The sequence below is a fragment of the Bombus vancouverensis genome, chromosome 8 (assembly GCF_051014615.1).
Source record: "Bombus vancouverensis nearcticus chromosome 8, iyBomVanc1_principal, whole genome shotgun sequence".
NCBI lineage: Eukaryota > Metazoa > Arthropoda > Insecta > Hymenoptera > Apidae > Bombus > Bombus vancouverensis.
In genome coordinates this window covers 6,854,242-6,867,888 of record NC_134918.1, presented here as the reverse complement: position 1 = coordinate 6,867,888, position 13,647 = coordinate 6,854,242, and the positions used below count along the sequence as shown (strand labels likewise).

General features: G+C 35.4%; 1 protein-coding gene across 4 annotated transcripts in view; it reads right to left on the bottom strand.

Annotated features, from left to right (window-relative positions):
* The window catches only part of LOC143303087 (uncharacterized), a 151,197-nt gene that overhangs the window by 30,676 nt on the left and 106,874 nt on the right, over positions 1-13,647 (bottom strand). For 2 of the 4 annotated variants that reach the window (XR_013059099.1, XR_013059097.1), the window contains 2 exons: positions 1,434-1,818; positions 16-248 (listed from right to left, as the gene is read on the bottom strand). The exons of 1 other annotated variant lie outside the window; for it this stretch is intronic. The gene's annotated coding sequence lies outside the window, so the exon portion shown is untranslated. Of the gene's footprint in view, positions 1-15; positions 249-1,433; positions 1,819-13,647 lie in introns of those variants that run through there. One more of the 4 variants, XR_013059098.1, reaches the window with a different exon arrangement.

Genomic DNA, 13,647 nt, shown 5'->3' with positions numbered 1-13,647 from the left:
TCAACAGTTTACAAATTTGATTTGTATCAGGTAGTCATAATATGTGAAACATCAGCTTCTTGCAACAAAATATACCTATTCCTCATGACAGTTATTGTCTGAAGTGGTTCTTCTATGCAGAGTGTCCTTATTTTCACAATAATTAACTTTGCAATCTGTTCTTCGTCCAATGCTATTGTTAACCTCTGAGTAAGTAATATTGTTCTTCTTAATTTATTTTTGCGCTAGATCATTTGGCGTTTGATTCTCTATGAAGAAACGCAATGTAGGATATTAATGGGATATTAGAGATAAAGCCTTATATAATACACTCGATTGACAATGAATATCGTAGAATTGACTGAAAATGACAGGCTTTCTATATTGCAGATTTGGTGAAAGAATAGGGGATGAACCAGTAATTAAATTCAGTAGTGATAGGTTATGGACATAAATTTACGACGACAAACGAGTGATTCGGAAAAATATGAAATAAGCGAGAAACGGACAAGAGATATGCAACAACTCATCTGTCAAGGAAGAAATGACTCTCAGGTATTCTCATTATTGTCAATTGTTAATTTAGATATCACAATATTTGAGAAGAAGGATTTTGATAATATCCAAATTTTTTTGAAGTTTCAAGCTAAAAATAGTACACTTATTTTATAAGCACCACATATCGTTCAACTGCAGATTTTCTACAGATTTTTATGTTAAACTAAGAATTTATTATTAGTTCTAAAAAATTGCAACGAATGATCTCGCAATATATATAGTGTGGCGTAATGATATATCATGAAAAAAGTGCTGTTTATTATCATACTATGACTTCCATGTACCTAAATTATAAAACGTCAGACGAATTTTATCCATGCACGAGGAGTTATTTCACTTTTCCAAAAAAAATATGAAATATGCTACATTTTAATAATTTCAATAATTGGAATTATTATGTTGAAATGTATAGAATTACATAAAGATTAATGATTCTAAACTCATAAACCTTTTCGACGATTCCGAAAATGGAAAGGAATATTCGTTTACTCCCGATCGATGATCGCACAAAAAAATCAATCATAAGTTCGATTCGTGGTTTTAGATCACAGAGAAAGAGCATGATTAGTCACATTTTCTACGTTTTAAGAAATGGAATTGCAAGATTATCAAAACTGTGTTTATATTCGGTTTTGGAAAAATGCGTGTGTTCTTTTATCCAGTCCAAAATTTCAAAAACATAATATTCCAGTATCAGTAATATATTAAGATATTGCTTGTTTTAATAATTATACTTTTGTTTTCCATAAAACTTCGCCAATTTATCAGCTGTCTTCAAAAGATTTATATTTTTCGATCTAACAGATTATCTTCACTTTCAAATATGTCATAATAATTCAATTACGTTGAAACATAAAGCAATACTTAAATCAGAAAACCAACAAAAATCTACTTACTGACCATGTTTTTCTCCTGTGATGATCAGATGAAACAACTGTTTTAATCGAAAGTGCATCTACGTTCTGCGCGGTTGCCTGGCGACGAAGTAGCGGAACGGAGCCAAAGTCGGTGATTTATGCGGTGTTTCGCTGTGAGCCGTAGCAAAATTGCCAGTCGTGGGGCCCCCGACCAGCATAACTGATTGCTCGAAGCGTTACGGTATCCTTCTCGATGTCCTTCCTTCCTTCCTACCAGTCTATCTATCTACCTACGTGCCCATTCGATGATTGCGTAGACAATGACGCTGATAGTGTAACCGTGCGATCGCCAGACATTGATTTGTAGCTCGTGTAATTGATGACAACCACAGTAGAAGGTTACTTTCATTTTCCTTTTCTTTTCCTGTTATATTTTTAATATCATCCTTTTTTTTTTTTAATTTCTCGGAAAAAATTCCTTTCATCGAATTCTTTCTGAATGAAATTTAAAACCTTAAAAAATATCTTATCTGTTACGAGGAATATGATTAAATTGTTATATGATCTTTATTTCAACCTTTCGTTTACAGAATTGTAATTCCGTATACTTAATTATTTGGTTTGACTGACAAAATAAGAATCTCTCTTTCCAGAATTGAAAGTTACTTTCACGAATAGCGGATAAAATATCGTATAATTTAGTCAACAAGTTATTCGTACAATTATTCTATCGAATTAAATTGTCTACGCGAAAAGAACTCGCGTTACTCCATCTAAAGAAATCATCTTTTTTCGCATAGCCCTTTTTCCCTTTTCTTCTCGATTTTCACTCACGTATATTTCATTGGTGGAATTTCGTGAAGGAATTTACTGCTTTTTCTACTTCCCATAAATCGGCATAAAACAATGGTAGTGTATAACGAATGTAACCGTTCAATATATTTCAATCAGAAGTCGCTCAAACATTGTCCCACGTCGAATCTGTTCTCTGTCATCTTTACCGTTTTTAAAACTGCGACTATTGCAAAGCCATATTATAACCAGATCCATTGACTACACTAAGAGGTCATTTGAAGACCAAAGAGGAAAAACACGAGAAACGATTTAAAATTAATAAGTTATATATTTTGGATGATTCGTAATAATATATTTCCGTATATTGTATATCTTCTGTGGATTTTTCACCTTTTTGCATAAATACATGATCCAAACACAGTCTGCTAATTATATTGCACAAAGTTGAATTTTTGACTTAGCATTGACTCATAAGATGTTGAAACTTGGTTAACTCAAATAATCTCACCTTACTCTACTTTACCGATTCTAGGAATCATCGAGCTTTAAAGTCCAATAAATGGACGCGAGTAGGCGTACCGATATCGGTATCGTATCACAACACCGCGACACTCCTTTGAGATGTTCTCGAGAGGATCAATGGAAAGGCTGATTCTTTGTATTTACAAGGCTCGTGCATGTCATTTTTCATTTGAACGATCGATCGATTGTTATCTCCAGTGACGCGACGGTCATTCTGTTACGATGTCTCCGTTTTTACGCTCGCGACACTTTAAGAATTAAAGTTTCAGATATTTCACAGAGATCCTGATTTACGTACGACATTCTTTGGAATACGACAGAGCTGCCAGCTCGAATTATCGATTTTTATGTGTTTCCACGCTGCATTCAAGCAGCACGATTTATGACTCTCGTTGCTATAAAATAGTTGTACATGTATGTAGATGTAGGAATCGGAGGGAAAATAACGCTTGTAATTGACGTTGATATTATAATGCAAATGACGAACTTACAGAATCTAATTTTTTGCAGAAGCATTGTGGCGAATGGACCAAAGAAGCGTCCTTTGAAATGAAATGCATTTCTAATTCGTCCTTCCTCTGCAAATGGTGAATAGCGCATTTGTGCTAATTTACTTAATGATTATTTCATAATTCATTAGAAGAAACCATACTGCATTCTATTTACTATTTATCTGCATGAAAGTCATCTTCGAACGTATGGGATGACAAGTGGATTAGATGTATGGATAAAGATGTAACTACACTTTCATTTAACAAAAATTAAGTGCATATCTTTTTTTTGGTGGTAAATGTTTAAATACTTCCACGATTCATTGTATATAGCCATTTTGCAACAGTCTCGATAATACATTTAACTTTACTTAAAAGGTAAAAGAACACGAAGAACTTCAAACGGTTCTACATAATTAAAAAAAAAAAAAAAAAAAAAAAGAACGAAAGAATGCTACATAGAAAATTTTAAATCAGAAAAGTAGCATATAACGAAGTTCTTGCGTCCACACAGCATTATAATTTTTCGATTTTACGATTCTGCTCCGAAACAAGATATCTAAAAAGTACCATATGCTAAACGTTGCTGTCGTAAACCCAATCGACTTAACACTTATGCTCATAAGAGTTCGGCGATTATCTTGCAGTTTCACTTAAGTACGAAAGCGATAGTGATTTCCTCTTATCGTTTCGAATCGACTCCGCGGCAAGATCATTTCGTTTCTCTCGGAATCGTATCGGAACGAGATTAACCAACCAGACGAGAGGCATATACACACGAGGAACTGTTCATTATCGCTGTGGTGCGCGGTGCTACTGAAGACACATGGCCATTCGTTGGATTAACATCCGACTAATTTGAGAACATAAACGAAACTGACGCGCAATTTCATCGTCCGCCATCGAATCGGTTCTGATGACGGGTTTTAAGAGTCGTCTTGATTAAAGTATTCCACGAGAGAAACAGAGCAAGGATTAGTTAGCCGATGACTCAAGGCCAACGTCTCTCCTCTGTTCACCACGGCCACACGAAACTCATAAAGGCACGATGACTTTGCGCTAATTACAGTGTTTCGTTGGATAAGAACTCTGGTTGGAGAGAATTGGAGAGACGTTACTACGTCCCATAATTTGCACGGTTAGCCTACCCATCCGTGAGCTCATAACCCTATCCGCAACCTGGATTTGACGTGATCCTGATTAACCTTTCCAAACCGGCAGATAAATAACTTTCAGCTGCGTGCTAGACCGGTGCGAGTTTCGGGGGCGGCTACCCATCGGTTTAAACGCTTGTGAGAAACGCCTGGCTACAAATCGCATACTTGCGGATGTATGTAGATTTTCGAGCTTGTTTCATTTACGTATTATACGTATCGTTGTTCTTCTTTAGTCGAAATGTTCCATTTACCATTTCGAAATCGACGAAAATCGTAATTTTACCATGTTCCTTGTGCCATGTTTTTGTCTCTTTAAATTCTCTATAAACGCACGGTTAGTAATTGTCTGTTTACAAAGGAAAATATTTGACAAAACTTTCAATCGCTACGAAACTTTCTCTTTTTCCAACGGGACGAATGAAATTCGCGAAGAATATTGAGAGAAATCGAAGAATAAGTGGAACAAAATCGTAACGAAAGGGTGAAAATCGAAGAATAAGAGATGGAATAACAGAGAAAAGGCGACAGATATTTTTAGACGTTTGGTCGTGATTTTATTCGTGTCTGAAGAAACGGTCGCGTTTCGTATAGTTGGAGGCGGCAAGGTCGGCGTTCAATGGCAGTAGGTGTCTCCAGAGAACGACAAATAAAACAAGTTAGCCTGTTTAAAGGCGTGCCCGTACCACGGTTCGTCACAAAGGCACCGAAAACCGCTCCTCTCCGAAAGGGAGACTTCATTAAAAATGCACCGGCAACTTCGGTGCACACACTGTCTCCGGGAACAATGCGTGCACGAAATATGCGGACTGGCGTCAAGAGGATCCAACAAATACATTGGGTCCACTGGCGTAACATTGTAAGGAGGACCGTTGTATTTTAGGAATGTTATGGCGAAACGTACCGTCGATACAATTGCCCGTAAGAGCATTTTCATCAGTTTTAGAAATCGTTTATGAATATTTATGCGTCTTATACAAAACATTTTCAAATTTTATTAGCACTACAATGAAATTCGACTATCACCATTATGCTGATAAAATTTGAAACGAATCTAAAAATGTACGCGAAGACTAGAAAATATTTAATGTCACTGTTAATGATATTCAGTACGTCGATATTTCATACTCATATGCTCGGGACGCCTATCTATAGCGAATTAAATTTTTACAAGTAACGTTTGCAATAAATATCTTGTCACTTCTATATACAATGACACAATGCCAATGCAAAATCAAAATACGTCGTATTACACATACAATACGGACATAAATGTTTCTATGATAAATATTCGTATACTTTCATAAGTCGGTGTATATGCTTGACCTTATATTTCATTTTCGTAATTACACTTAATTTCTCATTGTATACCATATACGTATACGTAACTAGTAAATTTCGTTATAGCTACCCTTTACAAATTCTGCTAACTGATACAATACAAATGTAAGCTACTTGTTACCTCGAATGTACGAGAAACATAGAGAGAACCCAAGAGAAGAGAACATAGTACCGAAGGCAGATTAATAAGATCTTCAAAAGTTCGACTTCGATCGACTTCACGTTTTTATCGTCTCCTAGTATTCCTCTTAACTGTGAACTTGAACAGGCATCAGATAGCGGACTTGGCGTTGATTGAGCTTTCGTTCCGTCCACGTGGGCTCAGGATAGCGCATAATACAACGTGGTGTTTCGTTTTAACTCGCGTGGCGGTTAGGGAGTCAGCTTCCTCGTCGAATTTATCGGCCGTCCGAATCGTGGGCCAGTCCATATAACCCGTTCACGATCGGTTTCCACCTCGAGAGAGAGGCAGAGAGACGAACCATATATATATACTCTCTCTCTTTTTTTTCCTCCCACCAACCCCATTTTTTCGTCAACGATGCGTGCACAGGCTGGACGCGCGTACTGTTTTCATTCTTTTATAAATCTTGCACAGGGTAATATATATCGGCGTAGCCGGGTGTATTCACTCGCGGCCGCGTTTTATGCAGCCGTATCCTTTTTGCATACGCGCCGCATTGAAATTGATTTCGACCAGGCCGACGGGGTGCGCTTGGACGGCCACCGGAAGATTAATACCCGCAGCGCCCCCTTTCACTCGCTGTTTTTTAATCCGGTCTCTCTTTCTCTATCTTTCCCTTTCTCTCTGTCTCTCTGTCTCTTTCGTTATTCCAACGGTTGATTTGACCAACGCGTGGAAAAGCACGCCTCCAGCGCGTCATCCGCATCCCCTCTTGCATCTGGAATCTTCGCATTTGTGATTTTTGAAAAAAGGGAGGGACTTTTGGAAGTAGAGAATTCTCCTAGAATTCCGAGGGAATTTTTTGGAGAGCGTCGATCGTTGATGCAGTGGTTGAGAGTCAATCAACGATTCAGCCTTATATGTTTTTAAATACATGGTTGTATACAGTTGAGAATAGAAATGAGTGAACAGTTGGTGGAGATAGATATCGACGAAGTTTCCATATGACGAAGCGTTTATACAGAAATGTAAATATTAACTCCAATTATTGAGATGAACAGAAAGTTGGGCGCCGTTTTTCGTAGCGAGATGGGTCTGAGTTCGAATAACGACTATTACCCTCAATTTAATTAATCTAGCTTGATATTGTTGATTAATTAGCAGTCAACTGTAAAGTGTAAAACAAAATGTTCCTGGCATTGGCTGGTACAAGTTCAAATATTCACCGCGATTATGTAAAACCACACGCGCTAATTGATCGATAGAAACTGGTGCAACTTGGATGGCATGTGTTCTATCCCACCTATCGTATTCTCTAGATCTATCTTACGCGCTTAAACTACCACTTATCCTGCTTGTTACAAAGAGCTGGAAGAAAAAGTACTTGTGTTCTTTGGAAGACTGCAAAATCGAATTGGAACGTTTCTTTTTTTCAAAAGATTAAGCGATTTTACCTCGATGAAATAACGAAATTGCCATAATGATGGCGAAAACTTATCGAAAGGAATAGTGGACAAATTGACTGAAAACGATACACGATTTCAAGGAGAAAGTAAATTCTTTAGTTTGCTCGTAACAACGAGACGAACTTTCTGTTCAATATTTACCACATAATCTACGTGTTATAAGGGTAATAGGTAAAAGGTAATAAGTAAATGTGTTAAAAGCTACTAAATAAAATTTAAGAATGTAACGCTACAGTTAGTTTGAGTAAACATCATTATTCCACTTAGCTTTGTCCTCGACTATATATATGAATTTTTTAAAACAAGATATAGAATTATCGTTAATCCTGCTGTGCTCATCGAATTTTTATATCTCAATCTTATCATTGTTCCAACCAGCAAAAAGACTTATAATATTTTAAGAATACTTTAATAGAAGATAATGTGATTTTGTTTTAATCTGATACTCACAAGCCCGACGATAATGAGCCACTCGTTTCGCTTATAAGTATATTTGACAGAGAAATGAAAGAGCGCAGGTATAATTTTCGATCAGGATGAATATTTAGGCCTGGTAATAGATTTTCATTTCGCGAACGGTAAACGAAGGGGGAAAAAAGCAAAGCGTCAAACAAGTTTGTTCCATTAAAGCGGTGTAACTATCCCGTTATTGCTATTGAGATTCAAACGCAGTCAGCTATTTCCAGCGAAACGATTTTTTCTCCGGCAGACCGCTTTGTAAACGCGGATAACGAGTTCGTCCCTCTCTCTCTCTCTCTCACTCGACAAAAAGAGGAAAAAATTGAATTTCGTTGCATCGCAAACTGCTGAAAACATCTAAAATTCGTGATAACAAATGATATATCAATTGTAATAGCGATTGTTTCGTAAAAAGCGATATTTCGACGAGAAAAGAACGTGAATGGTTTTCGTAACATTCGAATGACTCGAAAGCTGTGATCAATCGGAGATCACGAAAATTGAAGGGGGTTCGCTTGATCACGGAATTATGAAAATTGAAGGGGGTTAGGATAAAAGATCGACAGTTGTCGCATTAAAAAAATGTGAATCCGAAGATTCCATTAAAAGCTTAGTTCCCTTGGATGATTGGGTATATCCCAATTATAGTTTCGACATTATATTGTAATTATTGGAAATAATGGAAAATTAAAGAAATTGATCAAGATTGGCTTAAAACAAATTCTTTATCGATTTATGAAAAAACTGTTAATTAATATTCTTTTGGTAAATACCCATATTGTAATTACAATTTCAATATGGTAAGTTGTTATTATAGAATAATATAATTACTGTGAATGTCATCATACGTAATGTTATTAATATTAGAAACCTAAATATATGTATGCATATATATCAAATCATTTCCGATGATTTCAAGATATTATAAAAAATTATTCAGTACACGATAGCTTGAACGTAGCTGAACGTATTTAGAAATTATATAGAACAGGTTTCCCCTCCATGAAAGAAATGCATAAAAATCCGTTGTTTAATTATTAGTTACATCATTTTAAATTGAAAAACTTTTACGAATTTGTGAGATAAAACCAATTTAACCGCGTTCGCGAGTAATCTTCGTAGAAACACCTGCCGCAAAATGTCAGCATGGAAAACGAAACCACGAAAATCGTGTCGAAAGTGGTAGGACACGGTACCACATTGGGTTACCCGATATCTTAGAACGTGACCATAGCTTGGACACCGCCTGCAATATTTGAACGGACTGTGGCTGTGTAATAGAATCGCTGCTTTAAATTAAGTCTGATACAGTCCCGTTCCAGTTACGGGTCGTACCATTTGTAAAAAAAATTGATATCATTTTCAGCCAACAGGACGAAAAGCGAAATTGTAAAACAACGTACTTTACCTGGTCGTTTCAGTCTTGATTATAATTGAAATTATTGGCGAAACTGGTGTAATTTTATACTTTTGAAGTTGTCCCGTATTTTCCGTGTAATGTCTGATATTTTTAAGACAATTAATGTAACTAATTAAAAAATTTATTTTATCTCCTGTGTCTGTCGAATGAACTGCACATTTTAACGTCTAATTGGCGAGAAAAAGATTGCCACGAATAATCTCTTAATTTCTACGTTAAATGAGTTTTATTACAGTTGTTTCCTAGCGTCTTCTTATTAAAGTGTCCATACGATATTGGCCGATTATTTCAAGAGATATTTTAATCACAGCACGTAATTTTAAATGAGATTATGAAAACAAAATACACTGCGAAATAATCAGAAAATCGTCTTTTCCTTATTTTTATATGTATCACTTGTGTCTGCACACTCTTTTTTATATTTCTTTCGAAGGATTATCTCAAAGTAAATTTTTATTACGCTATCATACGAGTAACTTGTCCCACTAATTGTAATTAGTAGGTTGTTATAGCGCTACCTCGTAAAAATATAAAAATCTTTCGTTCAACCAAACACATTTACGTTTTTCATCTTTTTTTTATGAGAAATAGGTTGTTCGATAGAAATTGTTGGAAAAAGGGGAAAAGATATTTTATCTTGGCGAAAGTTGGAGAATGTAGCGCGAAGAATAGGAAGCGAATAGCACAGGTGTGAAATATTATCTAGAAATTCTGGCAAGAGCAATAGAGCAGTTTCTGTGCACGAGTTTGCAGCGCAGTGAAGTGACTAATACTCCAAGTTATCCGTTTAGGAATCCACCATAAATAGTTGAGGTTGGCACAGATCAGGAAAATGTTTGACGTTCTATTATCCACACCAGGAAGCGAAATCCTTCGGGAATATTTCTTCGAGAAACCAAATATTTAAATGGCATCGTGACTTCGCGTCTTCAAATGCCATGAAAATGTGTTTTTAAACATAGATATAAATATATCTATATCTATGTCTTCCTTCAACTACTTGCCATTATTCAACTTTTACAACAATTTATCGAATTTACCAAATAGAAGAACCTTTGATAAAAATGTTTCACAAAAGTTCACTCTTATTATTCACATTATTCTCTTGATCTTCAAACAGAAATTTCTTTTGGAAGTTGGTTTAATTCAAGTTAAGTATATATGAAATATTTAAATACATATTAAGTGTTGATAATTGTACTACTAAAAGTGAAAAGATTAAAATCCCCTGAAATTTAGTACTCCGTATCACACAATTAAAAAGACGTTCTTCCAATATGTCAATCAAATTAGAACAACAAATTTGCAATGTATATGAAATTCGATACAAAATTCACAAACTATGATCACTTTCCCAACAATATTAATCGATCCATTCTTATCATTCCATCTCTCATTTCCATGCAAACAATCTCTCAAACAGTTTTAGACCAAACACAAAAAAACGCAAACTAACGCTTCTTTATCTGCTATCAGCCACAATTACAGTGGAAGAGCAAGCGTTTTCCGCGACGCGCAGCTGCGACCCGATAGGCACGAAATTCAACGTCAGGGTGGTTACTGGTTAATACGGCAACTTATCCACTTAGGAATACGCCCTAATACCAGACGAAGGTTGGTGTTCGTGTAACAACCGGCACGATGGGTGGGTGAGAATCGTCGGGGTGGCTGGATAACCAGGAGTTTCGTCGGTGCAGAAGTAACGGAGATTGTTACCAAGTTTGGATAAACCGAGCCAAGTTCTCCGGCTGGTACTTACGGGACCGGTTGTCTAGCGACGAAAACGCTTGGACAAAGTTTATTCCTCCAGCTTCCCCCCTCTTTGCTTCTGCCACCCCCCTAAGGAACGGTCGAGACACTGATTTACATAACGATTAAGTTAATTAACGAGCAGCACCAGCCGCCGCAGTTGGATTGTTAATTTCAACCGCGAAACGACGAATCGTGTCGAACTCGCGTCCCTGTGGCGTTGAACGTGAAACGCGGAGAATTATTAGCGACACGAGTACTACGCTATGCTATGAGTACTGTTTCGCGTGCATTCGCGCAAGTTTAGCAAAATAGATAAGATTTTGTGCCCTTCGGGGCTTTCGAGTCGGAGTTCCATAAAACAATGATTCTGTTCTGTAAAACGATAAAATAACAGACAGTCAGTCAATGCATTATAGCGAGGAATTAACATTTATCAATCGAATGAAAGAACAACATCGACAAAGGAATGTTGATATTAATAGAAACCAGAGGTATGCGGGAAACAATACTATTCTTACTATAGCGAGAAGTATGAATTTACAACAGAGGAATTAAATTCCTTTTGCAACCACCATGATTCGTTGTCTGCCATTGATTTCATATTTCACCCTGTAGCATTGCTTAATACCCTTTCCTGCTTTGTTTGTCTGTATGAATATTCGACAATTTAATTATTTCATTCAATTTACACAATACCCGATTATAATAACTCTGATTTGTGTGAAAAGAATCCATACTACATGTTATCTGTATATTTAAGAAACTAGAGTTTCCAGTGTATATATTTTATTCATCATTTTATTCTACAAACTTTCTCAATTATTCTAAAAACAATCAATATGAAAAGCAATCTTCATCTAAAATAAAACAGAAACAAATAAATATTTTCAATGAGGTTTATTTAACTTTAAGTTCTTTCACTATCCCTATATCATCAAATTTTGATATAAGAATCTTTCCAAATAATTTTTAATTATAAAAAAGGAAGCTTAGTATTTTAAAAAATTATATCCAATGGGATATTCCAATTGGCACAGTTAGAAGCGTAAGATCTTTCTCTTTAAACTGCATTTTATTTTGTTCCAGGTGAATAGGACAGATTCAGAAACATCCGCTCTTGAGATACGATCTTGTAAGGAAAATAATTTTTCGCTTGTTTACTTTCCTTTCTCGCTCGCACACTCGGATCTCTCACTAGCACACCTTCACTGACCTATTTCAAGAGCAAAGTCCTTGCGGTGGCCACCAGCAGACGCTGAGTCAGACGATTTTTTACTACTACTATTACTACTACTACTACTACTACTATTACTACTACGCAAAGTACACGTTTCCAAGAAACAATGTGGGTCACGTGAATTTCGCCCGCCATTCACTATTCCAGCGTGTTTTCAATACCAAACTTTAAGTCCGTGTATCTTGGAAACTAATTGAGATATCGACCTCGAAAAAAGGGCGTTTTTATGGCGTGATTTCCCCTATCTTCTTAAATGTCCTTTGTTAGAAATTAAAATTTTATGATTTTTCTGGATATCTTTTACGATTTTTATGATTTTCATAATTTCTATAATTCGATATCTTGGGAACTAATTCAGATATCAATTTCGAAAAAAGGATATTTTTACGTTCCTTCATCTTTTTCGAAGATTTTCGTCCGAAGTTTTACAATTTTTCCCGATGAGTTTCAAGATAAAAATCGATGTTACGTTAACTGTAGAGTAGAAGGTTTTACGAGTTGCATAAATATTTATATAATGATTCATGTATTGTATAAATATTATTAATAATATTTAGAATATTTGTAGAAATGACGAAGCTTTCATTTGTCATTAACAACATCAGTTAAATTATTTTCATTTAACATTTATTTTGATATTTCGATAATAAGAATGAATCTATATATATATATATATATCTATATATATATCTATATAAATATATATATATAGATACGAACAGGGAAAAAATGAAAGTTTGCGACGACTTACGGGATAACGCTAGAATTAATCCGACAGCTGCGTAAAATATAGAAGGTTGAAGGATGTACCTGAGCTTGGATTAGGATTTAAAGCGTTTCAACGTGGCTGCTGCTCTCTGCAGATAAGATTTTCATTGTCCGTCAAGGTCATGGAATATTTGTTCGATCTCGCTTCCTTTGAACAGTCACGATTTTCAAAGGATTACCTTGAATCACCGTGGGAATTCTTCCAGAGCTAGGAATGCTCTTGTTCTTCCTACTTCTTTTTATGAATTAGTCTTTAGAAATATACTTTTTATGAATAACTCGTAATATAACTTCACCGTTCTAAATCAGATATTCACCATACTCGCATTTTCTCATTAATAATTTAATTAAATTCTAGAAGTCTTTTAAATAGAAGCGTGAAAAGGCTATGCAAGTTGATATATTGTTATATTTGAAAGGCTGAAACAACTGGTGCAAGCATGTTTAAGCACTGAGAAAATGATACATAAAATCTGTATCTAAAAATCTGTAGAATATTCTTGTGAATTTTAATTTTCATTTATTTATTAATTTTATTAATACGTATAATATTAGTGTTTTAATATTTGCAGTCTTTTCTTTCTTTTTCCCACTTTCCCACTGAATCTTTGATTTCTATACGTTATTAGAATATAAAAAGAAATCGATAAAATTCCTGTAAATGGTTAAATAAAGAAATCTCTCCCAATGGCGAAACAAAAAAATAAAAAAATTTCCGGACATA